At 35.0% G+C, this 27,699-nt stretch overlaps 1 protein-coding gene across 5 annotated transcripts in view; it reads left to right on the top strand.

The window, feature by feature from the left end:
• REV3L (REV3 like, DNA directed polymerase zeta catalytic subunit) overlaps window positions 1-27,699 on the top strand; it is a 186,962-nt gene that overhangs the window by 2,312 nt on the left and 156,951 nt on the right. The window lies entirely within an intron of this gene.

Genomic DNA, 27,699 nt, shown 5'->3' with positions numbered 1-27,699 from the left:
GAACTGCTTCCATGAAATAATGGAGTTCTAGGAAATAATGCATCTTCCCTCTAACTATGAATTGCCCTATGGGATTTTAGATAGCATTTCCCACTTGATGCTCCTTGCCCTCATCACCATTCATCTTATTACTACAGTCAGTTTCTGTGGACTACCAAGATAATAGCGCTTTGCCAAACACAAGCACTCATTCTAAGCAGTTATCTTTTAATGTGAATTCTCTTTGTTAAAATGTCAATGTCGTGAGATTTGGTAGCATATTCCTTTTTAAACTAGTGAATATGATTTTGATATGAACCTTGAAAGATGGGGAATTTGAGTGCTGTTAATGTGTTGAAAGTTTAACACTTGAAACTTTGGAGGCTGGGAAATCGAGGCGATGAAGTGTTCTATAAGATAGGTTTTCTGCCCTTTTAAATATAGTGGTGCTGTCTTTGTTTCCAATTGGAATTTCAGTGTAATGCACTGTTCTCACTTCAGATTCAGAGGAAGGATAAAATAGTGAAGTTGATATGGCCGTGTTCAGCCAAATTTCCGAATCATAAAGTGACATGCTAATAGGATATACTGTGGCATTTCTGTGTGTTACAGCTTGTATGGTTTGAGTTACTTTTCCACACATAATTTTTTCTCCTCCACACAAGTCATTAAATGTGTTTCCCTGAGAGATAGTCAAGCTTTGTTTTATAGGAAAGTTTCGTTTGTGGAAATAAATGAGTTTCACTGTAAGCTAATGTAATTCTATTACGTGAGAAAATGTTCCTTAAAAAATAAAGAATATTATATACTTTTGTTTTTCTGAATTTTTTTAAAAGACACATTAACTATTTCCTATTTCATCCTTCATGGACATCCCACAATAGATTACCAGCGCCTTAAAAAAAAAAAACAAAAACTAAAAAAACAAAGACTAAAAACCCCCACTGGGTTTTTTTTTTTTTTGGTATATACTTTGAAATTTATATTTTAAATGAATTAAAAAGTAACACTTTTTATATGTACATTGAAAGACATAAAACTTGATACAGAGAAAGTCAAATTTTAAATTGTTAAGGAGTATCAAATTGAATTTGCCATATAGTTCACAGTTTCCAACAAAATGTTTCAGCAAGAAAAAATTTGAAGTCATTGGCGTACATTTAGAGTTTACACTTTTCATAAACCAAGCCAGCATTTTTATTAGCACGTCAGAAACTCCCAGTGAGATTAATATTAATTAAACATAATCAAAAACTGCAGAATTACCTGCTTTTGAATTATCTCCCCAAGGAAAACTAGTCCAATAAAATAAAACTTGAAAATTATTAGTATAAAAGAGAGGCCAGTCTGACTTAGTAAAACTCTGAATGCTAGAATTTTTAATGAAGACAGATTTATTTGAAAGTAAAGATGTAAACATAATGCAAAGATATAAACATAGTTTATATTATATCCTTATAGTTTATATCTTTACTAACAAGTAAAATAAGGTAATAAAAATGTGTAACACATGATAAACCTATGCTACATAAAATATCATAAACATACTTTTTTCATATAAGAATTATAATTCATATAAGAATTACTTGTATAATTCTTATATAATTCATATAAGAATTACTTGTATAATTCTTATATAATTCATATAAGAATTACTTATATAATTCTTATATAATTCATATAAGAATTACTTATATAATTCTTATATAATTCATATAAGAATTACTTATATAATTCTTATATAATTCATATAAGAATTACTTATATAATTCTTATATAATTCATATAAGAATTACTTATATAATTCTTATATAATTCATATAAGAATTACTTATATAATTCTTATATAATTCATATAAGAATTACTTATATAATTCTTATATAATTCATATAAGAATTACTTTGGGAGGTCCTTAATGCTTTACTTTGGTTTGGAGAGAAAATGTTTTAAAATCGAGTTTGGCTTACAAATGAGATCCTGAAAAATAGCAACCAAAGATATTTTTTCTCAAATGAAGTGGCCATTTCAGAATTATATTACAAATCCTGAACTGATTGGATTAATACCCTTTTACTAGTTTAGTTTTTCTGTTATTGCATGAAAAGCATTTTTCTGCTTTAGAAAACAGACCAGTTGACTTTTGATTGTTCTGTGTTTTGAGGACATATCTTGAGTAATTTAAGAAATAAAGTGTTTTGGGTTTAAAAGCTCCCATGTCTTAAGTTGGTGAAAATTGAAAAGGTATTTTTAAAAAGAGGGATATTCAGGGCTGGGTGCTGTGGCTCATGCCTCTAATCCCAACACTTTGGAAGGCAGAGGCAGGAGGATCGCTTGAACGCAGGAGTTGGAGACCAGCCTGGGCGACATAGTCTCTACAAAACAAACAAACAGACAAACAAAATTGGCTGGGCGTGGTGGTGTGCACCTGTAGTACTAGCTGTTTGGGAAGCTGAGACAGGAGAATCGCTTCAGCCCAGAAGGTTGAGGCTGCAGTGAGCCAAGATCACGCCACTGCACTCCAGCCTGGGCAACAGAGCGAGACCCTGTCTTTAAAAAAAAAAAAAAGGGGGGGGGGATATTCAGATTTGAATGGTAAATCCTGACTGATTTAATCCCTTGCCAACTGAGGATATTGATTCCTAAGGGAATCACTTAAAGTTTCTTCATCTGAGTTATGGAATTTTTTAAAAAACAAAAAACTTCCTCTCCATTTTTTAAACTAGTTTTTAAAATGTCTTGAACATTATTTTGACATAAATTGAGCAGTATCATTTGTAGAATAAATTGTTAATTTTTTCTTTTATAACAACATTTTGGTAACTTGTTTTAATGGAGGGAAGAAAGGTTATGAATAAAGTATAGGACAATGTTTTTTCATTTAGATTTGAATATAGGTGTGACCACTCAGAGAATTCACTACAAATAAAATCATCAGGCTTCATTTAAGGATTTGACTTAGGTGGACTTGGGAAGCTGTCCATTTTCCACATCTCGACTCTTGCTTAGTTGCTTGATGTAACTCACTTCGTGCTGAGTTTAGACAGCTCTCACAGTTTCCTCAGCACCAGGTTAAACAGAACTATCCTTTCAAAGAGCTTCCCTGCTGAGATGCAGAGTAGGAGTAAATAGAAGAGTGTGGGATGTCCACAAAGCAAGTAATTAAACAAAGTAGGCCAGACAGACTATAGAGGGAGCTGCTTGTCTTTAAGATTACTCTAAGGAACTCTGCCACTTCCTCTAGCTTAGTGAATATTTTGGTAGATTGTTCTAGATGCTGTTAGCCATGAAATCAAGCTTTTCAACGTAAGAAATTGATAATTCTGAAATGCTATATGTTTATGTAGATGCTTATCCAAATTATAAATATATTCTCATTGTTTATAAAGTTAAATATGAGAAACTACCAGAATAACCTTTTTTTTTTTTTTTTTTGGTAAATTGGAGTTAAATTTGCAATAAGAATAATTTTGAAAATTAGCATGTATCAACAACTCAAGTTCAAAAGTTTCTCTAATAGAATCTGCTTTGTTCATAGTCTGTTTTTTACTAAGCTATTTAAAAATATTTTAAGATCATATAACACCTATTTGATTACAATTATTGGAGAGATTTTCAGGAACACTATGGAGATGTAATGACTCATCATAAACAAATTGGTCACTTTTTTTAAAGTAGGTATTTGAAGCCCTGAGTAGCAAGTTGTTTTAGCCTTAAGTGCCTTAAGAACAGCTTTACCCTCCAGAAGCTCACAATGTAGTAGAGGTGATGGGCATGTAAACATAAGTCAAATGCAGTATGACTGGGCTATAGAAATGTGTATAAGACAAAGCAAGGATTCAGTGAGAGACATGTTCTATATCCAGGCAAAAAGGGGAGTCAGGGAAGACTTTGTGAAGGAAATATGGATTAGTCATGTTAAAGGAATTTTTAAGGAACTTAAAATTTCAGATAGAGGAACAGCTCCAAGGTAATTGACAGATGAAGACAACTGCTCTTTGCAGGGCAGTTTGGCAATGTATATTAGAATCCTTGAAATGTTCTTTTTTGACCCAATAGTACTAGTTTTAGGGATTTTAATCTATGAGCATAAATCTTTTGGCAAATCTGGTTGTCTTTTGAATTCGTCTACTTCTTTTCATAATCCATCACCACCCTAAACTACTAGCATTTTTGGTCAGGTTTACTACAGTAGCCTCCTAATCTTGGTTTATCCCAATCTACTTTGTCCCCTTCTGATCTGTTTCCTACACTGTAATCAGAGGGATCTTTTAAAAATGCAAACCTGATTACATCACCCTACTGTTTGATATGCTTCAGTAGCTTTCCATTGCATTCAGGATATGGACAAAACTCTGTGTCTTATATGGTGGCATCTGCCTGTCTTACAAGGTCTTGCATAGTCTGGCCCTTACCTTTCTGTCTAGTCATGACTTGAGCCATGTTCTTGACTTACTCTTTTTGTTCCAGCCTTATTGGCCTTGTCTCAGTCCCTTGTTCTTGCCATGCTCCTTCCCACAGTGAGGGCTTTGTACCTGCCGTTGCCCCTGCCGAGAATGTTTTTACTTTTCCTTCACCTAAACTTCGATTTATCTTTCCTCAGGGAAGCCTTCCCTATCATAGACTCTCAAAGCACCATGAACTCTCCTCATGGCACTTGCTGTCATTGTAATTTCATATGTGTTGGAGATTAACATGTTTTTCCAAATAGATTGTAACCTCCAGAAATCCTGATAATGTGTTTCTTTTTCCTCACCATTATAGAGTTAATGCTTACCACAGTGCTTGAAACTCGTCTATTAATTCTTGCAACTCATTTGTTGCAAGGATTAATAAATAGATGATAATCATCACAGAGAACAACTCTAAATGTTCAACAATTGGCAAATGGTTGCATAAACTGGGTATATTCATTTGGGAGGATGTGTTTAAAACATGTTTTAGAAGTATGTGTAATAACATGGGAAAGTGCTGTCATTATATTATGTGAAAAAATTAGTTTACAAAATAGTCACTTATTAAAAGTGTGGAAAAAAATACACCAAAGTATAAAAGTTGGTTATCTCTGGAAAGTATGTTTTATATTTTCAGATTTTTTACAGAGAACATGTACTGATTTTATAATTTAAAAAAATCCATATACAAAATTAAGGAAAAATTGGTTTTCTAGAGATGGTTCCAGAAATGTAGTAGGAGACATGAGATTCGTAATGGTCTCCAAAATATGTATCAGCCAGAATGCGTGATTGCATGATGATCATATTGAACTTAATTATATAAATTCCATTTAGAAATTGCAAAATGATGCATATATTAAAGCAAGCCAGTAATTTCTGGTTGTATTATTCTTACTTGTATGTAAAGTGGTTTTAATTTTAAAATGTTTTGAAAAGTAACATGGTTTTGGCACATGACAGCACTAAAACAGAGTAAAGACCAGAATTAACTCAAATATATATGAGAACTTAATATAGGTTGAGCATCCCTTATCCAAAACTCCATAATCTGAAATCCTTCAAAATCTGAAATGTTTTGAGCACCAACATGATGCCATAAGTAGAAAATTCCACACCTGACCTGACCTCGTGATGGGTCGCAGTCAAAACTTTGTTTCAGTCTGGATGCAGTGGCTCATGTCTGTAATTCCAACACTTTGGGAGGCTAAGGTGGGAGGATTGCTTGAGCCCAGGAGTTCAAGACCAGCCTAGGCAACATGGAAAGAAGCTATCTCTACAAAAAAATACAAAAATTAGCCAGGCAGGGTGGTACACGTTTGTGGTTCCAGCTACTTAGGAGGCTGAGGCAGGAGGATCACTTGAGCCCAGGAGGTGAAGGCTGCAGTGAGCCATGATTGTATGACTGCATTCCAGCCTGGGCGACAGAGCAAGTCCCTGTCTCAAAAACAACCAAAACAACTTTGTTTCATGTGTAACATTACTTAAAATTATATAAAATGACATTCAGGTTTGGTCCCATCCTCAGGATATCTCATGTATGTGCAAATATTCTAAAATCTGAAACACTTCTGGTCCCAAGCATTTCAGATAAGGGATATTCAACTTGTATATGAAAATGGATCCCACCTTCATTTATGAGTAGGGAAAAGAAGAATTGTTTAATAAACAGTGTTGGGATAGCCAGTTAGTCATCTGGAAAAATAATGTTGGCTTCCAGAGGAGTTAAAGATTTAAATATGAAACAAAGAAACAAAAAAAGGTAGAGTAATTATTTTTTACATAATCCAGGATTGGTGAAGTCCTTTAATAGCATACTGGGTTGCTGGATTTTAGGACATAAAAATAAAATTCTGTATAGGGGAAAAAAATCAAACAAAGTTAAAAGAGAAACAGACTAGTAAAACTTATTTGTATACTTCACAAAGGGCTAAGTTCCTCTTAATACAAAGAACTAGAAAATAATCCAGTAGAAAAATTAGCAAAGAGAATTCACATGAAAAAATGTACAACTTTATTTATAATATAATAAAGATGTAAATTAAAGCTACAACATACTCTTTGTCACCTATCAAATGAGCAAAGGTTATGTGTAGTATAACTCGGGAAAGGTGAGGAGAAAATGGTCAGCCTCATACATTGCTGGTGGGATTATAAAGTATTCATACTCTATAGAAAGCAGTTTGAAAATGTTTTTCAAAAATTAAAACACAGATATATTTTGTTCTAGTAATTCCATTATAGGATTTTATTCTCTAGAAGATTTTGCATATATGTCAAATAAATATCTAAGAATATTTGTGGCAGCATTATTTGTTACTGCAAAAGATTGGAAACAAGCTAAACATATATCAGTAGGGAAGTAGTTAGGTGAATTATGGTGTATATATTCAACAGAATACTAGTCAGTCTTTAAAAATAATGAGAGACTACTATGTGTACTGCTGTGGTGCTATGTCTAAGATACGAGGAAAAAAAGCAAGAGGCATGACTGCATGTGCAGTTTGCTGCCATTCGTGTGGTTAAAATATATATTTTTATATACTATATATGCCTATGTATTAGAATAAAATTCTTTATTATAATAAAATCCATATATAGAATGTAATGTGCATGGGAGGATACGGGAGAGTCTGATGACAGTAATTGCCTCCAGTGTGTAGAAGTGGTTGCCTAGAGGACAAAGATGGACTAACTTTTTAAGTATACTGTTTGGTAATTTTTCAGTATTTTAAAATCATGTGCATGTAATACTATTCAAAGTTAATATTTTTAAGTTATGTTTTGCTTACAGGAATTGGTAAGAAGGAAAAAATAAAAGACCATAATAGTTGTTACAAACAAATGATTACTGCAATACTGTTTTTAACTTTAGGTATTGTTAGAGATCTTCTAATTCAAAGTTTTCAGTTGATGTTACATGGCTCACAGAAGGGTAGTCCTAGTGGAATGGGGGCTGAAGGAAGGCGTTGGGGTTCCTGTGAACAAATAGCATGGTGAGTGACAACCAGCAGTTACTGCTCCTTTTGATATTTTAAGTGCATTAAATGAGGTGTGCCTTACTACTTGGAATCTACTTCAGCAGCCAGCCACAGTGTACAGCTGCCTCTTGTGGGAAAGGGATCATGGAATTGTTACTGGAGTTTGTTTTCACGGTGCGGAAGGAACATGCCACCTACCACAAGGTGCAACCCACTTACAATGAGAGGACAAGGAAGCAGGGAGGGTGTCCCTGGTGGCCCAGCTCCAGGCCTGACTATCTGTATTCACCTGTATTGGATGCTGCTCAACACGTGCGTTTGATATGCTCTGCAAGGTGACTGCCTAATAGTGCATGGATGTTTGTCAGAAATAAAGCATGATTTTAATTTTGAAATATTCTTGATGTGAAAAAGTTTGGTTTTGAAATTCATATTAAAATTTTCAGCATTACATATGTCAAAAAATATCTACCATAATACTTTACATTTTTTCTTCTGTAATTAGAAAATGTGATTTTTTTTTTCACTAGGCACTATGTAAATGCCTCCAAATGCCCTCCTGTTGTCCAGTGTGCTAAAATTTTTTTTGCTAACAAGTTTTGTTTGCAATGTTAAAAGGGTTGAGAAGCATCATTCTAGTCAAATATACTCACTTTGTATAAAGAAAACTGAAATCTACCTAGCAGGCTCAGGGATTTGTCCAGTGTCCTACAGTTGGTTGGTGTGAGGCTGGATTTGAAAATTGGGGATCTTGGATCTTGACTCTTCAGCTCTCATCACCTCACACTGACCCTCTCTCCCCACGAAACATGAGGGAATATTGGAGGAAGGCATTGATGATAATTGAAAGACAAAAATACAGAACCTCAGAGGAATTATTAAAAGAACTGCACATATGTAGTTCAGAAATCTTTAAGACCCTACTGTGTCTAATAGTGCTTAGAATCTTCTTATATAATAATATTAATATTCTATAATCTAGAATAGATTATAGTAGGATTCGTTTTATGATGACTTGGGCTGTATCTTTAAGAAAACAAAAGATTATAGCAAAAGGCGTTTAGGGCAAACATAAATAAAAATTGATATTAAAATCGTATGTATGCAATTTCCAAAAAAGGGAGGAGGGAATATATGAGACCTTTCAAGTTCCTCTGGTACTATAATTAAATTTTCTCTCATCTTGCTTTTGATTGGGTTAGAATTCACTCAATTAAAGATAATCTAGGGCCAGGCACCTATAATCCCAGCACTTTGGGAGGCAGAGGCAGGAAGATTGCCTGAGCCCAGGATTTTGAGACCAGTCTGGGCAACATGGCGAGATCCCGTCTCTTTAAGAAAAAAAAAAAAAAAAAGATAATCTAAGTGAAAAATGATTCAAGTCTAAATAGGTTGGGTTAAAGTAGGTTTTAGAGGATGTTGTCATTGGTGCTGGATATTTCAAAGAAATAGTTTGAACTTACTTATAAAGTAAGAAATGGGCCATGGTGTGAGGTATGTCACTTTGGTATCTGACTGCCATTTTAACATCATAGTGATAATAAGAGGAAATAATGGGAGTTAAGGAACAGTGAACTTTGGGTGAAATTGTGTTAACTTGTAATTTCCATGTAAATACAGATAAGGCAGGAATGAGTGTCTTAGGCAATTAGAAATAACTCAATCTACTGTCCAAACATGATGTGAATTTTGAGACCAAAACAAATTATAAGTAAAAGTAAGACCCTCTTAATGACAGCCTATTTAACCTTTTTGGTGTTTTTGTTTGGTGTGTGTGTGTGTGTGTGTTTTCTGTCATTCTTTCTAAGTTTTCCAGATGATCTTGTGTTTCTTCTAGTTCTCTGTGGGTTTTTAAATATTTCATTTTATAAATGAAAAATACTTTGTTGCTTAATTAGCATTGGTAAACTGGACTGTTTTCTGTAGCAGAAATTGAATACAAGCCTAGCAAAGTAAATTCTGAGAAAAATGAGTAGTAATTGTCAATGGAAAATTTCGTGGTGTTTTTTTTTTTTTGGCCAATTCTATTTTTTTAGATGATAGTTTTGGGAAATACTAAGAATTTGAGCTCAATTTACTTTGGGGCAGTTATTTAATTTTCTTTGGGTTCAGAGAGCATTACTACTATATAAACAATTCAAATAATAAAAGAAAGTGTGTTACCTCAAAAACGCCTTGTGTAATATATAACAGTTCACAAGATTACTATTTTTCTTCCATTTATTATGATTACTGAGGAAGTATAACAAGAATTAAAAGAAATATATTATTTTGCATATATATTTATACTTCAAAGTAATTTATATACTAAATTAGGTTTTGTTTGAGATGGTGAAATGAAAGACTTTGTAAATGAGAATACATGTTGATATGTGAAAAATGTAAAGTTAAAACATGTTGGCATACTCCTAGTTTCTCAGAACAAGAAAATGACTAATCTAAATTTCATTTCAGAATAAAACCCAAGACAAGCCACATAAAAGCAACCTAAAAATTAAACTGTCATCATATTATTTGTTTTAAAACTATGGAATAATATATCTGAGGAAGATTTCTCTCAAAATTGTTTTTCTCAATTTCAAGTAAGTAATTTATTTTGGTTAATATATTGGGGGTGAGGGGGGTGGGGGTGAGCCTTGGCATTGAAGTTGGTAAATCCTACTCACCCTTAACTAGCAACTTAAATATCAACCTCTTTAAAGCTTTCTGTGACTCCTTTGCCCATTCCCAAAGATTATCTCCTTGGTTTTCCAAGTCTTCATCCCCTTCCACATTGCTGTTAAAGGATCTGTTACCATGGATATTGTGTTTGTCTCTGAGAATAGTCATGTGGCACTACCTTCATGGGCCCCACCTCATACTTCTCAACCCCACTGCCTTCTGTTGCTGAGAGACCCCGAGCAAGTTATTATACTTATGTTAGCCTTAATTTCCTCCTCTGTAAAGTGAGTTTTAATAATTTCTATAGCATAGCATTATTATGATTGAATAAGATAACCAGCTAATGTCTGGCATACATAGTAACATAAATGTTACTTTCTTTACCTATCTTATCTCCAGAATCTGCTACATTACCTCATATACTGAGTACTCTTTAAAATGTTTGAATTGAAATGAAAAATGGAATTTTTGTAGCAGTTATTCCTCACATTAGGAGAAACTAAAACATCTGCACATTGTGGTATGAGATTTTTTATATTTGGTTAGTGACATATCTACAGTCTAGGTAATTGCCTGTTTAAAACACTTTTTAAAAATTTGGCTATGTTTTATAAGTGGTCCATCAGGACCTGAAAAGAACCTTATTTTCCAAAGCCATCAGTAGTGCCTTAAAAAAAAAAGGCGATAGAACCTGTTGAAAGTATGTATGCTAGATGTCACAGTAAAGGTGACATGTCAGTAGGATTTATTGCTCTCTTCTTGTGAATTTGTAACACACACAAAAATGGAAGCCTTTGTATTTTAAACCTACTTAGGATTGTGGAAGGTGGACTACATGATTTATTATTGCCCAAAGCTTCACCTCTCCTCACCATATATTTTCTACATACATTCCTAGGTTTTGTTTAATAACATTGTCTTTTACTTATTTATTTTTATTTATTTATTTTTTTGAGACAAAGTCTCACTCTGTTGCCCAGGCTGGAGTGTAGTGGCGCAATCTTGGCTCCGTGCAACCTCCACCTCCCGAGTTCAAATGATTCTCCTGCCTCAGCCTCCCAAGTAGCTGGAATAACAGCCACATGCCACCACACCCGGCTAATTTTTGTATTTTTAGTACAGATGGAATTTCACCATGTTGGCCAGGCTGGTTTCAAACTCCTGACCTTAGGTGATCTGCTCACCTTGGCCTCCCAAAGTGCTGGGATTACAGGCGTGAGCCATCACCACACCCTGGCATGTCTTTTAATTTTTTAATGAGGTCATTAGAAAGATATCCAAATTAATTATGATGTCTCATACCTTAGTTGATAATGCTTAGTGTTTTGAAAATAGAAGCCATGTTATTATAGTTAAAAGATCTTAATTTTACATCATTTTACTAAACGAGGTGGTAAACCGTTTATTGAGTAAGGACTGTGTGCCCTGTTCTAAGCGATTTAGTCTTCACAACAGTTCTATAAAATAGGACTGTTATCCCCATTTTACAGTTGAGGAAATGAGGCATAGAGAGGTTAATTAACTTTGCCTAAAGTGATGCAGCATAATGTTTACCTCATACCATGTGAGGATTAAATGAGAAAACATGTATTACGCCATTACCCACTTAAACAGAAGAAACAGTGAAGCAGAATTTGAGATGAGTGTCTTCTAACACTTCCAGAATTTGATAATAGCCATTATTCAGATGTGACAGTGACTGTGAATGTATTCTTATTCACATTTGTGTGTGTGTGTGTGTGTGTATGTGTGTGTGAGAGATAGTAAACCCTGGTACTCATAACCCATTTTTTTTTCTGAAGCAATATTAATGTCTCCTCTCAAATTCATGCTCCCGTTTGGACTGAATTAATGTATATGTGTTTACAAGGTGATAGTAGGATTTTAGTATCAATCTGATATAAAATTTTTATAAGTTCAGTGTAATTAAATAGTATGTGGATATATTTTCATTGTGAAATTTAAAAAGCAGAACAGGTAAGGGAAAAATCTTCTTTGACCACCTATTCCCCTCTCTACTTGGATCAGCTTTTGCTGTATGATAAATCTCCCCAAAACATAGTGCTGTGAAACAATAGGCGTTTGTTAGCCTAATTCTGGGCTGGGCTCAGTTAAGCAATTCTGCTGCAGCTTATGTCTGTCCTTGCTGATGTGGCTGCAGTCAGCTGATGGGTCAGCTGGGAGCTGGTTGGTCTAGGATAGCTATGTCTGGATAATCCGTACTGGTTGTTTGCTTGGGTGATGGGGGCCGTGTGTCTCCCGCAGGCTAGGCGTGGCTTTTTCACCTGGAGGCAGTAGTAGGGTTTACAGAAGTAACTAGTGACAGCAAGCCGCGTATATTTTCTGTTGTCCATAGGCCAAAGCAGATCAACATGGCCAATTCCAGAGTTGGTATGGGAGGGGTTTCCTAACCGAGTGGGGCTAATTAGGGGGCCATTACTGCAACAATCTATTATCCATCTGTTGCTGGCTAACTCATTTTTCAGGAAGCATGCGCCAGCATGGCATTGCTCCTTTCTTGAAGTAGTGTTTATGTAAGCAATTTATTCAACAGTTCAGATTTAGTTAATTCATTGTTCTTACTCGTTTTTATTCCATTTTTGTCATCCTTCAGCATTATTCTTAGTTTCATTCAACTCAACAAATATTTATTGAGCACCCATTAAGTACACAATGAGGTATCAAGAGGTGAGCAGCAGATGGAGCAAGACGACTGTGTTAATCATCCAAGTTTGTTTTGTTTTGTTTTGTTTTTTGTTGTTGTTTGAAACGGAGTCTCACTCTGTTGCCCAGGCTGGAGTGCAATGGTGTGATCTTGGTTCACTGCCACTTTCACCTCCCGGGTTCAAGCTATTCTCCCACCTCAGCCTCCTGAGTAGCTGGGATTACAGGCATGCACCACCCCACCCAGCTAATTTTTTGTATTTTTAGTGGAGACAGGGTTTCACCATTTTGGCCAGGCTGGTTTTGAACTCCTGACCTCAAATGATTCGCCCGCCTCAGCTCTCCCAAAGTGCTGAGATTACAGGCATGAGCCACTACGCCTGACCAGTCATCCAAGTTTTTAAAAGTGGCCTACCTGTCTGCTTCATTATGTGAACAGAATTCTATAAAAGTAGAAAACTTTAACAATTTTTTGAGAATGACCAACAGCCCCACACCAGGCTAAATATGTCTTACATGCTACATTTTTAAACATCTTACAAGGATTTCTTCAAATGAGAAAAACTAATACAGAGGTTGTTTTGATCTGTACTCCCACCAGCAATAGGAGACTTTTTCCATGTCTTCATCAAGATTATGTTCTCAAATGTTTTGATCATTGCCAATCTAATAGACATAAAATGGATGTCAGTGTAGTTTTAATTTGCATTCCTTTTATTATGAGTGAGATTGAGTGTTTTTTCATATGCTTGAGAGGCACTTATGGTATTTCCTTATCAGCGTACTGTTTATCTTTTACCCATTTTCCTGTTGAGACTCTTGGTCTTTTCCTTACTGATTCCAAAGAGCCTTCATATATTAGTAAAGTTCATCTCCATCTATAAATTGAGTTCCAAATGTTTTCCTCCGTTAGTTCTTATGGTAGATTACTTTTTATTTAAGTAGTATCTTTTTTTCATTTCATAAATAATCTTCATGTCTGAATTAGGCTTTTAAATCACATTTAGATGAAGTTAGGTTTAAGTATTAGGCATGGGAATGGAAGGAAAATATCCTGGCATTATCAAATCTTTTGTAGAGAACTTTTTAAAACTCCTGATAGTTAAAATGAAAAACTTCAAAAGGATCCTGTCTTTGATTTATTTTATTTTTTCCTCTTCTAGGTTTGGTTTTATTATGACATCAGTCCTTTTGACCGGGCAGTCCAAGGAGTAGGATCATAACCTCTGGAGGGCTGTTTTTAGATGATGAGATTGTATAGTATAGATGGAAAATACTCTGTGTCACTTAGAAGAAATTGTTAATAATGTTGCTTTGAGTCTTGTTAATTTCATTATGTGTGTGTGTTTGTGTGTGTGATGTGTATAAAACATGCATAGATCATGGTAATGCTTCTAGCAATGCTCTACTCTTACGTACAGTCTTCCCTCAGTATCCATCCCTTAGTATCTGTGGGGGATTCGTTGCAGGAATCCCTGAGGATATAAAAATCCACAGATGCTCAAATCGCTTATATAAAATGGTGTAGTATTTGCATAAAATAACCTAAGCATATTCTCCTATATAGTACTTCAAATTATCACTTAACACCTAATACATTGTAAATGCTATGTAATAGTTGTGATACTGTATTATTTAAGGTAATAAAAACAAGGAAAAAAGTTTGTTTGCATTCAGTACAGATGCAACTCTTTCCCTGAATATTTTTGATCTGTGGTTGGTTGAATCCACAGATGTGGAACCCACGGATATGGAGGGCCAGCTATATAATTTTCAATCTGTTCAGCCAACCTTAACCTAATCAACCACATGGGTATGTTAGGATGGCTAGATTAGGCTAGCCATTAGCAGTGGACCACATAGAAGAAAAACACACAGAATGTAGACTTTTTTGAGAATGCAGTAATGCTACCTACTGCCCAAATAATATCCTAGATTTTTTCTGAGATTGTGGGAAGCCAGGAAGAAGGTGGCAGAGACATCTGTGACCTCCTGTGCCACATCTGACGTGAAGTACTTTGACCTTTTCCCTTGACTTTTGTATAAAAAGGTATTAGAAAACTGCGAGGCTGGACAGATTATCATGTTTTGAGTAATTTAATATAATTTTAAACATTTTAAAGTTGTCAAACCCTTTCTTCTTATATAATTTTACCCAGCAGCATCAAAAACAAATAGGAATCCTTAAGTGATTGGGGGCATGGCAGAAAGCCAGTTTTTACCATGCTTTACATAGTTCTTAGTTTTTCAAAGTTGTTGATGTATTCTTTAGCGCCTGCTTTATTAGTAACATCTTTATACATGTTTCACTGAAAATTGAAAGGAAGTTTTTCATTTAATACCAAATTATTGACTTACTGTTATTTTCTTGGTTAATCCTTTTTAAACAATTTAAAATTTCTTTTTTCTAATTTTATTTTATATTTTGAGACAGAGTCTCACTGTGTCACCCAGGCTAGAGTGCTGTGGTGTGATCTCGGCTCACTGCAACCTCCATCTCCTGGGTTCAAGTGATTCTCGTGCTTCAGCCTCCCAAGTAGCTGGGATTACAGGCATGTGCCACCACACCATACCTGTCTAATTTTTTGTATGTTTCATAGAGATGGGGTTTCGCCATGTTGGCCAGGCTGGTCTTGAACTCCTGACTTCAGGTGATCTGCCTGTCTCAGCCCCTTAAAGTGCTGGGATTACAGGCATGAGCCACCTCGCCTGGCCCAATTTTAACATTTCTGAGGTTGTAATGTGTCTCACAATATGTACATTTAATACAGTAATTTTCCCTCCTGAAAAGCTGATATTAAACTGATAGGACATTTATAATCAGTGACTTCTTAGAGAAAACATGACATTTTTAAATTCCTCTATGTGCTTTTTTTAAAAGAATCTAATGTGTCATGGAATGGGTTTGCTTCCCAAATAAACATTTGTCCTTCATTTTTGCCTTGCATCTGTAATTGTTTTAAATTTGTATATTTTGATGTGTTGTTTGGCACATCCCAGCTTCATGACTGATAAGTCTTTTATCACAGTGCTTTTCAAATTATTTGTGGTGAAGAATCAGGTTTTTTTCCCCTGATACTTCTTTAAAATACATTAAAAATGAATTACTAGAAAAATGAAATAAATGAAATGAGAATAACTGACAAAATAGTAATACAACCTCCATTTTTAAAAATTATTTTATTTAACAGGTATAGAATTTCCCTCTCAGACTGCTGTAAGAGTTTCTAAATGCTAAGTTTCGAGCTTTGTGCTTGTCTTGTTGCATAGCTGTAGCAAACAGCTAGTTCATAGATGGCATTTGAGTAGCATTGTAGAGATCTTTTTAGCAATATAAAAAGACTAATTCATTTCTTCTTAAAATCTTTTTGTCCTGTGTCAAAATTATTATTCCTATTTCTTTTCAGTTTGACTGTTTCTGTGATATATTGTATAAATCATTTTTCATCACTATTTTTAATCTTTTTTTGTCACTTCAGCTTTAAACACATCTGAAGATATTTCAATAGGGAGATTTTAAACAAAGTTTTTTTTTTTTTTTGGTTTTGGTTTTTGAGACGGGGTCTCGCTCTGTTGCACAGGCTGGAGTGCTCTGGCGCAATCTCAGCTCACTGCAACCTCCGCCTCCCTGGTTCAAGCAATTCTCCTGCCTTAGCCTCCTGAGTAACTGAGATTACAGGCGTGTACCACCATGCCCAGCTAACTTTGAATTTTTAGAAGAGACGGGGTTTCACCATGTTGGTCTGGCTTGTCTCGAACTCCTGACCTCAAGTGATCCGCCTGCCTCAGCCTCCGAAAGTGCTGGGATTATAGGTGTGAGCCGCCTCACACCTTTTCTTGGCGCTCAGCCAACAAAATTTGCTATAATTGAGGTTTGATTTTGTTTTTTACTCTTGTAATTTTATATTTTTACAGTAACTTGGCTGGGTGCTGTGGCTCATGCCTGTAATCACAGCACTTTGGGAGGCTGAGGCAGGTGGATCACCTGAGGTCAGGAGTTTGAGACCAGCCTGGCCAACATGGCAAAACCCTGTCTCTACTAAAAGTACAAAAATTAGCTGGGCGTGATGGTGCATGCCTGTAATCCTGGCTACTCAGGGGGCTGAGGCAGGAGAATCACTTGAACCCGGGAGGCAGAGGTTGCAGTGAGCTGAGATCGCGCCATTGCACTCCAGCGCAACCAGAGAGAAACTCCATCTCAAAAAAATAAATAAATAAAAATAACTTTATTTTACCCTGTCCTTTAGTGTGTGACTTTTGCAGCATAGACCGTTTTATGTGTTTTCCTTTTTTTGAGACGGAGTCTTGCTCTGTCACCCAGTCTGGAGTGCAGTGGTACGATCATGGCTCACTGCAGCCTCCGCCTCCCGGGTTCAAGCAATTCTTCTGCCTCAGCCTCCCGAGTAGCTGGGACTATAGGCGCACGCTGCCATGTTCAGCTAGTTTTTTGTATTTTAGTAGAGATGGGGTTTCACCATGTTGCCCAGGCTGATCTTGAACTCCTGAGCTCAGGCAGTCCACCTGTCTAGGCCTCCCAAAGTGCAAGGATTACAGGCGTGAGCCACCACACCTGGCCATGTTTTCCTTTTTGGAAAACATAGATAACAGAACTCATTTTAAAAAGTGTATATACCAAAATGTAGTTTTTTTATTTGTTGTTTCTATTCTTTTTTCTTATCTCTTAAGAGTTCGATTTGTATCTTAGACTGCATATAAGTCTGTCTTTTTATTTCTTCCTATATGTATGTTGTTGAGAACACACAGCATATACTTTTCACATTTTTTCTGTTTCTAAATATAAATTATCACAGATTCTTTTCTTTGGCATTTTTAAGAAGATGTTTTATCTATGCTGCTGAATGTTTGTTTAAGTCCCATTCCATACATACCTGTCTATGAACAAGGGCTATTTTTCCAAGCCTAGTGTTTGCCAGTAGGTAGGGTATGGCAAGTTCACTTTAATCATATTTATTTTCTGCTTATAGAAAGATAGAATTGCCTTCCCTAGCATAAAGAACTAATGATCGTATACAACCCACTTAGATGAAAACATTCACTTAGTGTACCTCTACTGGATTGAGGTTTAAGGTTTTTTCCGCTTTTCTCATTGCACAGTTCGCTGGTATATGGGAACTAACATATTTATGGATAACCTGAAACAGTGTTTGTTTTTTTTTAAATATTGTTATTTATTTATTTATTTTACCAGAACATTGCATGAAAGCCTCCAGGTTGTAAAGACCCTTAGGACTTTTAGTGATTTAATCAGTGATGGGAGCTAATTCACTTATTTAGATTTTGGATGCTGTTTAACATGCCAGGATGAAGACAGCTATGCTGCGTCAATTATGTTGATATTGGCTGTTTTTAGAGTAGATGAACAGAGGTATTAAGTGAGAGAGTATGACCTTAGATGTCTTAGAAAATTTTTAGTAGGGGACTGGTTTCTGTTGGAGCAGACCGTGTGCCCAAGGTAGAGAGAAGAGTTACACAATAAGTCCTTGCTTAATGTCCATGACAGGTTCTTGGAAATTGTGACTTTAAGTGAAATGACATACAATGAAACCATTTTTTTCTCATTGTTATAATAAAATGAAGTTGAACAAAATGTCATTTGGAGATCTGCTACAAAGTTTTTCTTAAAGTTTAGGTTTCCAAGAACCTATCGACAAAGTTAAGTGAAAATTTACTGTATGTCTTAAATGTTTTAGTGAAAAATTGAGAGAAGGATTATTCTGTATTTCATCAATTTTAAGAAGTGTGTTTTCCCTCCTTGTGCATCTCAGTAATTGGGATATGTCTTACAATCAGTAGTGCACCATATTTACTTAACAGCACTTTTCTTAGTACAAAAATTAATGATGTCATAATCAGTAGCATGTTGGATTCAGTGAAATATATTAATAGTTGTTTAGCTTAGTGCCATTCTAAATTGAATCTCTTTATTTGTTGTAACATTAACCTTTCTTCTCTTCGGACAGTTTTGGCCTTGGGTTAACTTCTTAGCTTTGTTCACTTGGAAGCTTGATAAGGTAGAATATCAGTTGTATAACCAAGCACCATTGCTTATGGTAATAGTGACTCATGATTACTAAATTGCATAAGGACCAGAGGAGGACTGTGAATGAATTGTAAATACTGGTACTTATACTGTTAACAGCTTTGGACTTCCCTGAGTGTGATAACTCTTGCAACTAAGCAAATCTGTTGCTGAAGCTCAGGAAGCTATGCCTATGAGACTGGAGATATTGGTTGCTATTTGGTACCTGTAAGCTAGAGTAGCTACTGCAAGGACCTTATGCTCTCATTCTCTTACACTTGATCTGCCACCTGAGAGGGCCAAAGATACTAGCCCCTGAATTGCAGTGAGGGCATGTTAAGTATAACCAACCTGTTTGGGTTATGTGAGTCTCGGTGTCTAGTTAGGCCTAACAGGGGGCGTTGTACTTAACATTCTGTGGCTTTATTTTGTTTTTAATATTTGCTGAGTGAATCTATATTTACTATTTATTCGTCATAAGAATTTTAAATTATAAATATGAGCACATCTCTACTAAGTAATGCTAAATTGTTTTCCAAAGTGATCATACCAACCTATACTCCCACCAGAAGTGTGAGTTTCTGATGTTCCACATCTTCACCAATATTTAGGATTGTCAGACTTAAGTTTTAAATTAGGAATTAATTTAAAACATCTCATTGTGGGTTTGTACATTTTTCATCACTAGTGAGAGATTGAGTTTTTCCATATGTTTATAGCCTACTCGTTCTATAAAATACTGAGAGATGTGTTGAAGTCTCCAACTTAATAGATTTGTCTATTTCTCTTTCCGGTTATGTCAGTTTTTGCTTGATGTATTTTGAAAGTTTGTTAGATCCATACATATTTAAGATTGGTATGCCTTTCTGGCGGAACAGCCTCTTTATCTCTGGTAATATTCCTTGTTCTGAAATCTTCTTTGCCTTGTATTAATATAACCACTTCAGCTTCCTTTTGATTAGTATTTACATGGTATATCATGTCAAAAACTGAAGTTTGCCATGAATTTCATAGATGTTAGCAATAGACATGAGATTTCCATCTCTCCATTTTATCACTTATTAAGAAGGAGTAACTGGGGAGATGGTTGCAGACCAGATACTGAGAAGTAGGTTCAAAGGCAGCTACCTCAGCTGAGACCCATGGAGAATTGTCTCCCAACATATTTTTTCTGTTTTTGTTTTTTGTTTTACTTTCACTTTCAACCTATCTGTATCTTTACACTTAATATGGGTTTCTTATAGGCACCGTATAGATGGGCTTACTTGTTTATCCAGTCTGATAATCTGTCTTTCATTTTGACATGTCTCTTTTATTTAGTGTGTTTAGATTGTTTATATTTATCGACATTGGTAATATGGTTGGATTAAAATCTACCACTATGCTATCTGGTTTATGTTAGTCTGTCTGTTCTTTTTTCCTTTTGGATTACTTGGATTTTTTTTTAAAAAATTCAATTTCTCTCCGCTGTTTGCTTATTTATTTATACCTCTTTCTGAAATTTGTTTAGTGGTTGCCCTAGGGTTTGCCATATATTTGTAATTAATCACAGTTTTCTTGATATAATAATACATAGCTTTATATGTAGTATTAGGACCTTATAGTTCTATACTCCCATTTCTCCTCTTCATCTTATGTGTTTTTGTTGTCATACATTTTACTTTTATATATATGCAGTCAACATACAATATATTACTACTCTAAGACTTTACATTATATTGCTATAGATTTTATAGAACTGTTCATGTAGGTTATAATAAATTTATTTTAAAAAATGTCTTCAATAATAAAGTATCCTTAGGTTACTGTAACTTTTACTTTATTAACTTCTTAGTTTTTTAAACTTTTTGACTCTGTTATAATAGCTTAGCTTAAAACAAATACATTGTACAGCTGTACAAAAGTATGTCCTCATTCTGTAAGCTTTTTTCTATTTAAAAATTTTTAATTTTTACTTTTAAAACTTTTGTTAAAAACTAAGACGCAAATACATTAGCCCTAGGCCCACAGAGTCAAGCTATAAATATCACTGTCTTCCACTTCCACATCTTGTCTGGAAGGTCTTCAGAGACAGTTACATACATGGAACTGCCATCTCCTATGATAACAATTCCTTCTTCTGTAATATCTCCTGAAGGACTTACTTGAGGCTGTTTTACAGTTAACTTTCCTTTTTATGTAAGTAGGAGTACATTCTAAAATAATGATAAAGTATATAATAAATACATAAGCTAGTAACTGTAACCATGATCAAGTATTATGTACTTAACATAATTGTATATGCTATACTTTTATACAACTGGCAGTGTAGGTTTGTTTACACCAGCTTCACCACAAACACGTGAGTAACTCATTGTACTACAATGTTAGTACAACTAGGATGTCCCTAGGTGTTAGGAATTTTTCAGCTTCATTGTAATCTTATGGGACCACCATTATATATGTGGTCCCTTGTCGATTAAATATCATTATGCAGTACATGACTGCATTTTTGCTTTAGAGACAGTTATCTTTTAGAACAATTGCAAATAAGAAAAATATGAAGTTTTGTGTTTACTTTTATTTATACCATTTATACTGTTGTTCATGTCTTTGTGTAGATCCAAGTTTTCTGTCTGGTATCATTCTGTCTACCTGAAGAACTTTTAACATTTCTTATAGGCCAAGTCTGCTAGTAATAAATTATCTTTGTTTTTCTCAAAAAGACTTTATTTTTCTAAAATATTCTTGCTGAATATAGAATTCTGGATTGCCTTTTTTTCTTTCAGTACTTTAAAGATGTCACTCTACTGTTTGTTATATGGCTTTTACATATATATTTTTATTTGAATTAAATTTTTTTCTTTTTCCGCTTTTATTTTAGATTCCGGGTGTACCTGTGCAGGTTTGTTACAAAGGTATATTGCATAATGCTGAGGTTCGAAGTACGATTGAACCCGTCACCTAGGAAGTGAGCATAGTACTCAATAGGTAGTTTTTCCATCCTTGCTTCCCTCTCCCATCTTGTATTCTCCAGTGTCTGTTTGTTCCCATCTTAATGTCCATATGTACTCATGGTTTGGCTACCACTTGTAAGTGAGAACATGGGGTATTTGGTTTTCTGTTTCTCCATTAGTTTGCTTAGGATAATGGCCCCCAACTGCATCCGTGTTGTTGCAAAGGACATGATTTTGTTCTTTCTGTGTAGTGTTCCCTGGTGTATATGTACCACATTTTCTTTATCTCATTTACTGTTGATGGACACCTGTGTTGATTCCATGTCTTTGCTGTTGTGAATAGTGCTGTGATGAACACGTGGGTGCATGTGTCTTTTTGGCAGAATGATATATTTTTCTTTGGGTATATACCCAGTAATGGGATTGCTAGGTTAAATGGTAGTTCCATTTTGTGTTCTTTTAGAAATCTCCAAGCTGCTCTCCACAGTGGCTGAACTAAGTTACATTCCCACCAATAGCGTAAAAGTGTTCCCTTTTCTCCACAGCCCCACTGAGTTATTTATTGACTTTTTAACAAAAGCTATTCTGACTGGTATGAGATGGTATTTCAATTGTGGTTTTGATTTGCATTTCTCTGATGATTAGTGATGAGCATTTTTTCAGTATGTTTTTTGGCCACTTGTATGTCTTCTTTTGAGAAGTGTCTGTTCATGTCCTTTGCTTACATTTTAATGGGGTTATTTGTTTTTTACTTGTTGATTTAAGTTCCTTATAAATTCTGGATATTAGACCTTTGTCAGATACATAGTTTATGAATTTTTTCTCCCATTCTGTAGATTATCTGTTTACTCTGTTAACGGGTTCTCTTGCTGTATAGAAGCTCTTAGGTCCTACTTGTCAGTTTTTGGTTTTGTTGACATTGTTTTTGAGGACTTAGCCATAAATTCTTCGACAGGGCTGATGTCGAGAAAAGTATTTCCTAGGTTTTCTACGATTTTTGTAGTTTTAGGTCTTACAGTTATGTCTTTAATCCATCTTGAGTTAATTTTCATATATGGTGATAGGTAAGAGTCCAGTTTCATTCTTCTGCATGTGGCTAGCCAGTTATCCCAGCACCATGTATTGAATAGGGAGTTTTTCCTCATTGCTTATTTTTGTCAACTTTGTTGAACATCAGATGGTTGTAGGTGTGTGGCTTTATTTCTGGGTTCTCTATTCTGTTTTATTGGTCCATGTTTCTCTTTTTGTACCAGTACCATGCTGTTTTGGTTACTGTAGCTTCGTAGTGTAGTTTGAAGTTTAGTAATGTGATGCCTCCAGGTTTTTTCTTTTTGCTTAGGATTGCTTTGGCTGTTTGGGCTCTTTTTTGGTTCCATATGAATTTTAGAATAGTTTTTTTTTGATTCTGTGAAAAATGATATTGGTAATTTGATAGGAATAATGCTGAATCTGCAAATTACTTTGGGCAGTATGGTCATTTTAATGATACTGATTCTTCCAATCCATGAGCGTGAAATATATTTTCATTTGTGTGTGTCATTTCTGATTCTTTAAGCAGTGTTTTGTAGTTCTCCTTGTAGAGATCTTTCACTATTTTCATTAGATGTATTCCTAGGTATTTTCTTGTTTTTGTGGCTCTTGTAAATGGAATTGTATTCTTGATTTGGCTCTTAGCCTGAGGGTTATTGTAATGTAGAAATGCTACTGATTTTTGTACATTGATTTTTGTATCCTAAAACTTGACTGAAGTTGTTTATCAGTTCAAGGAGCCTTTTGGCGGAGTCTTTGGAGTTTTCTGGTATAGAATCATACCATTAGCAAAGAAAGATAGTTTGACTTCTTTTCCTATTTGGATACCTTTTATTTCTTTTTCTTGCCTGGTTACTCTAGCTAGGACTTCCGTTACTATGTTGAGTAAGAGTGGTGAAAGTGAGCATCATTGTCTTCTTCCATTTCTCAAGGAGAACGCTTCTAGGCTTTGCCCATCCAGTATGATGTTGGCTGTGGGTGTGTCATAAATGGCTCTTAGATATATTCCTCTGATACCTAGTTTATTGAGGGGTTTTAGCATGAAGGGATGTTGGATTTTATCAAAAGCTTTTTCTGCGTCTATTGAGATGGTCATATCGTTTTTCCTTTTCATTCTGTTTATGTGGTGAATCACAGTGATTGATTTGCATATGTTGAACCAACCTTGCATCCCAGGAATAAAGTCGACTTGATTATGGTGAATTAAGTTTTAGATGTGCTGATGGATTTGGTTTGCTGGTATTTTGTTGAGATTTTTTGCATCTATTACATATTTTTGTCATTTGTCTTTGATTCGTTGCATGTAGTGTCCTTTGTTCATTTAATTTATTTTTCTTTTGACTGTCTTTAAGAATTTCTCTATCTTTAGATATGATGTATCTTTGTTTTGGATGTGATGTGTCTATTTTCTTTTGTTGGTTTGTATGGTCTTCTCTGAGTTTTTTGGTTCTGTGGTTTAGCATCTTTTACTTAATTTGGAAAATTCTTAGCCATTATCTCTTCATGTATTTCATTTGACCTGTCTTCTTCTCTTTCTGTGATTTCAATTGCAGGTATATGGGCCATTTAATAATTGTCTGATTGCTCATGTATGCTTTGTTCTGCTTTCATTTTTGTTTTTTTAATACTTTTTTCCTAACATGATGAGATTTTTCAGGGCGATTACCTTGATGATAATGGTTATTGTTGCTGTTCCTGAAGCATCAATTTTTTCAAAAGATGAAGCTATATTTTAGAAACATAGGCTTCTTGGCATATTTGAGATCTTTCAGATTATTAGTAAAATATAAGTTTATGATAATCTTTTTCCCAACTAAAAACAATCTGCTTAGATTTAGGGACCATGAGATATAACCTGGGGTTGTGGCTATTGTTGTGAAGATAAAATGTAATTAATAACCCTAATGACTTATGAACTAAGATATGTTTTTAGTTTTCTGTATCAAAATATTTTCTTATTTTTCTGTTAGATCACTTGAATGTCATTTGTCTTCTGAATTATGCTCATTGTTATACTGTTATATATTTAATTTGGAATAAAGAATATTACCTATTATCAAGTAGCTAGACCTAGATGTTTTTCTTTTTCTCTCCTATAACTATGTAGAATTAAATAGACTTGAGGTACAGTATAATTAAGGAATTAACAATAATGTTTTTTTTTCTGGAGTGTGTTAATTTGCGTTTATGTTAAGAAAGTGGTTTGGAAGTATAAATGGGATGCCTTTTAAAGAAAGATTATTGTAATGCATAAAATATTTAAGACCACTAAAAGGTAATAAACTGAATTAGTGTAAATAAAACAAACTTAAGACTTGGAAATATCAAAGTGTGGAGTTTTTTTGAGTAGATTCAGACTTTTTGAAGTACTAAAAGTGATGAATGAGAGTTATTCTGATTTCTTCTTAAAATTATATGGTAGTCAAGTGAAAAGGAATATTACCTGCAAAGGAAAGCAAGATGCGCTTCTATTAAATTTACATCAATTCAGGTGTGTCAGATTTACCAAAGAGTCTTTGGATATGTCTGATTCCAGTGTCGAAAAGTTTAATCATAGAAAACCTTATATTTGAAATCTGAAGTTTAATACTGTGGAATGAGTATTAGTATCTGAGAAAAGATTGTTTTGGGGGAACTAGTTATTATATGCATTTTTAAATGTGATCTCTGCTTTACCTAATAGGATTCATTGTCATGATACATTATACTCTACAGAGAGGAAAGTGTTTTGTTTGACCCATGTTTCAGTAGCTGGCAGATTTTGAGATGGGGACATCTCCAAGTTGATATTGGAGAACAGCCACAAGAAAAGACAAGGAGCCAAATCCATGAAGCATTTGCTTTTTTGGCAGAAAGCCTCAGTATTTATATACAGATTTCTTCTTAAAAACTGAAGTAAACTGGATTATGGACAGTTTCTTGTTTAGCATGTTAAATTCCCACTACATCCCCAGCACATACTTGAGAACAGAGGGTCAAGCTTCTGTTGACAACTGTTAACTCTTTCTGGCACTCCTTTTGCAGTTGTAGAACAGGAACAAGGAATTGTTTTTCCTCTGGTAAAAAGGAAGACTGACTCTAAAATTACTTAAAGGTATAGTTGTGTGTTGCTTAACGACAGGGATGTGTTCTGAGAAATACATTGGTAGGCGATTTTGTCATTGTGTGAACATCATAGAGTATACTACACAAACCTAGAAAAATATATATAAATAAAAATATATTTGTATGTTACATTAGAAAACGAAATGTCCCAGCACCATTACTGAATATCAGCCATTTCCCCTACTTGATCTGCAGTGTCAATATCAAATGCCATATATGAGGTTTCGATATGATGCTCTGTTATATCTTAAGGAACTACCATTGCATGTGCATTCCATCTTGACTGAAACATTGTTATGTGGCACAGGATTGTAATTGGAGCCCTGATTCCACACACCCACACATATATAAAAGAAAAGTGAAAATGCATTGTGTTCTTTTATCGTAATATATTTTTCTCAATAATTTTTAATACATTATGGGGCTTTGGTAGATATTTACTGAAGAAGAGAAATTATTTCTTTTTATTTAATCATAAACAGGTGACAATCACTTACATGTAGTTTGTGGACTTTCAAGTCCATTCTCTGTCCATTTCCATGGTTACTACTTTAATTGAGGTGTCATTATTTTAGCATGGATCATCATAATAACCTCCCAGTTTGTCTCTAACTTTACCTGTTTTCAAATTCAGCCCTTATATATTTTAGATTATAGCCCTGGCCTATAATCTAAAATAAAACTCTAGACAACATAAGGTTTTTTCATGATCGAGCACCTGCCTACCTTTTCAGTGTCATCTTCTGCTTCTTCCTCAAGCACTTTGCTTTTCAGTCTGAACTGCTTGCTCTTGCTCAAATGTATGTACCTCATGACTTTGCATATGCTGTTAGCTTAATGAAAGCAGGTACCTTGGCTGTCCTAGGTGGTCACTGTCTGGTGTGGTGTCATCCCTTATGAAATGACTGAATGCCATTCCTCTGGACGGAATGGCCTTTTCTACTGGTGAATTCTTCACACTTCAAGACTGTCCTGAGACATCATGTACACTGTGAAGCCTCTCCCGACTTCCCTTAGTCATATCAGTCCTTTGTGCCAGCATTGTACTTTGTATCCCTGTTAAAGCAGTTATCACATTAACTTGCAAGATTGTTTTTAACATGTCTGACTTGCCTCTTAGAGTGTGCGTTTCATGAGGGCAGATTCAGTATGCTGCCAGTCTCTGTGTCCTTAGTGCTTATTGCCTACACATGCATTAAAAATTAGAAAAAACAGCCGGGCGCGGTGGCTCATGCCTGTAATCCCAACACTTTGGGAGGCTGAGGTGGGTGGATCACCTGAGATTGGGAGTTTGAGACCAGTCTGACCAACGTGGAGAAACCCCGTCTCTACTAAAAATACAAAATTAGCCAGGTGTGGTGGTACATGCCTGTAATCCCAGCTACTCGGGAGGCTGAGGCAGGAGAATCGCTTGAACCTGGGAGGTGGAGGTTGCGGTGAGCTGAGATCGTGCCATTGCACTCCAGCCTGGGCAACAAGAGCGAAACTCCGTCTCCAAAAAAATTAGAAAAAACTCAGGAAGGAAGGACAAATACATGATTCCACTTATATGAGATACCTACAATAGTTAAATTTATAGAGAACAAACAATAGAATAGTGTTTACCGAGGGTGGGATGGAGGAGGAATGGGGATTTATTATTATTTAATGGGTACAGAGTTTGTTTGGGATGATGGGAAAGTTCTGGAGATGGATAGTGGTGATGGTTACACAATAATGTGAATGTACTTAATGCCACTGAATTGTATACCCAAAAAGGGTTAAAATGGTAAATTTTACTTATATTTTACCACATTTTAAAAAAAGACAAAATTCATGAAGGTAAGGACCTTGCCTGTTTACTCAGCTTTGT

This window comes from Pongo pygmaeus, chromosome 5 (genome assembly GCF_028885625.2).
Source record: "Pongo pygmaeus isolate AG05252 chromosome 5, NHGRI_mPonPyg2-v2.0_pri, whole genome shotgun sequence".
Classification (NCBI taxonomy): domain Eukaryota; kingdom Metazoa; phylum Chordata; class Mammalia; order Primates; family Hominidae; genus Pongo; species Pongo pygmaeus.
The sequence above is the reverse complement of the archived record's forward strand: the minus strand, read 5'-3'. Positions and strand labels throughout refer to the sequence as shown.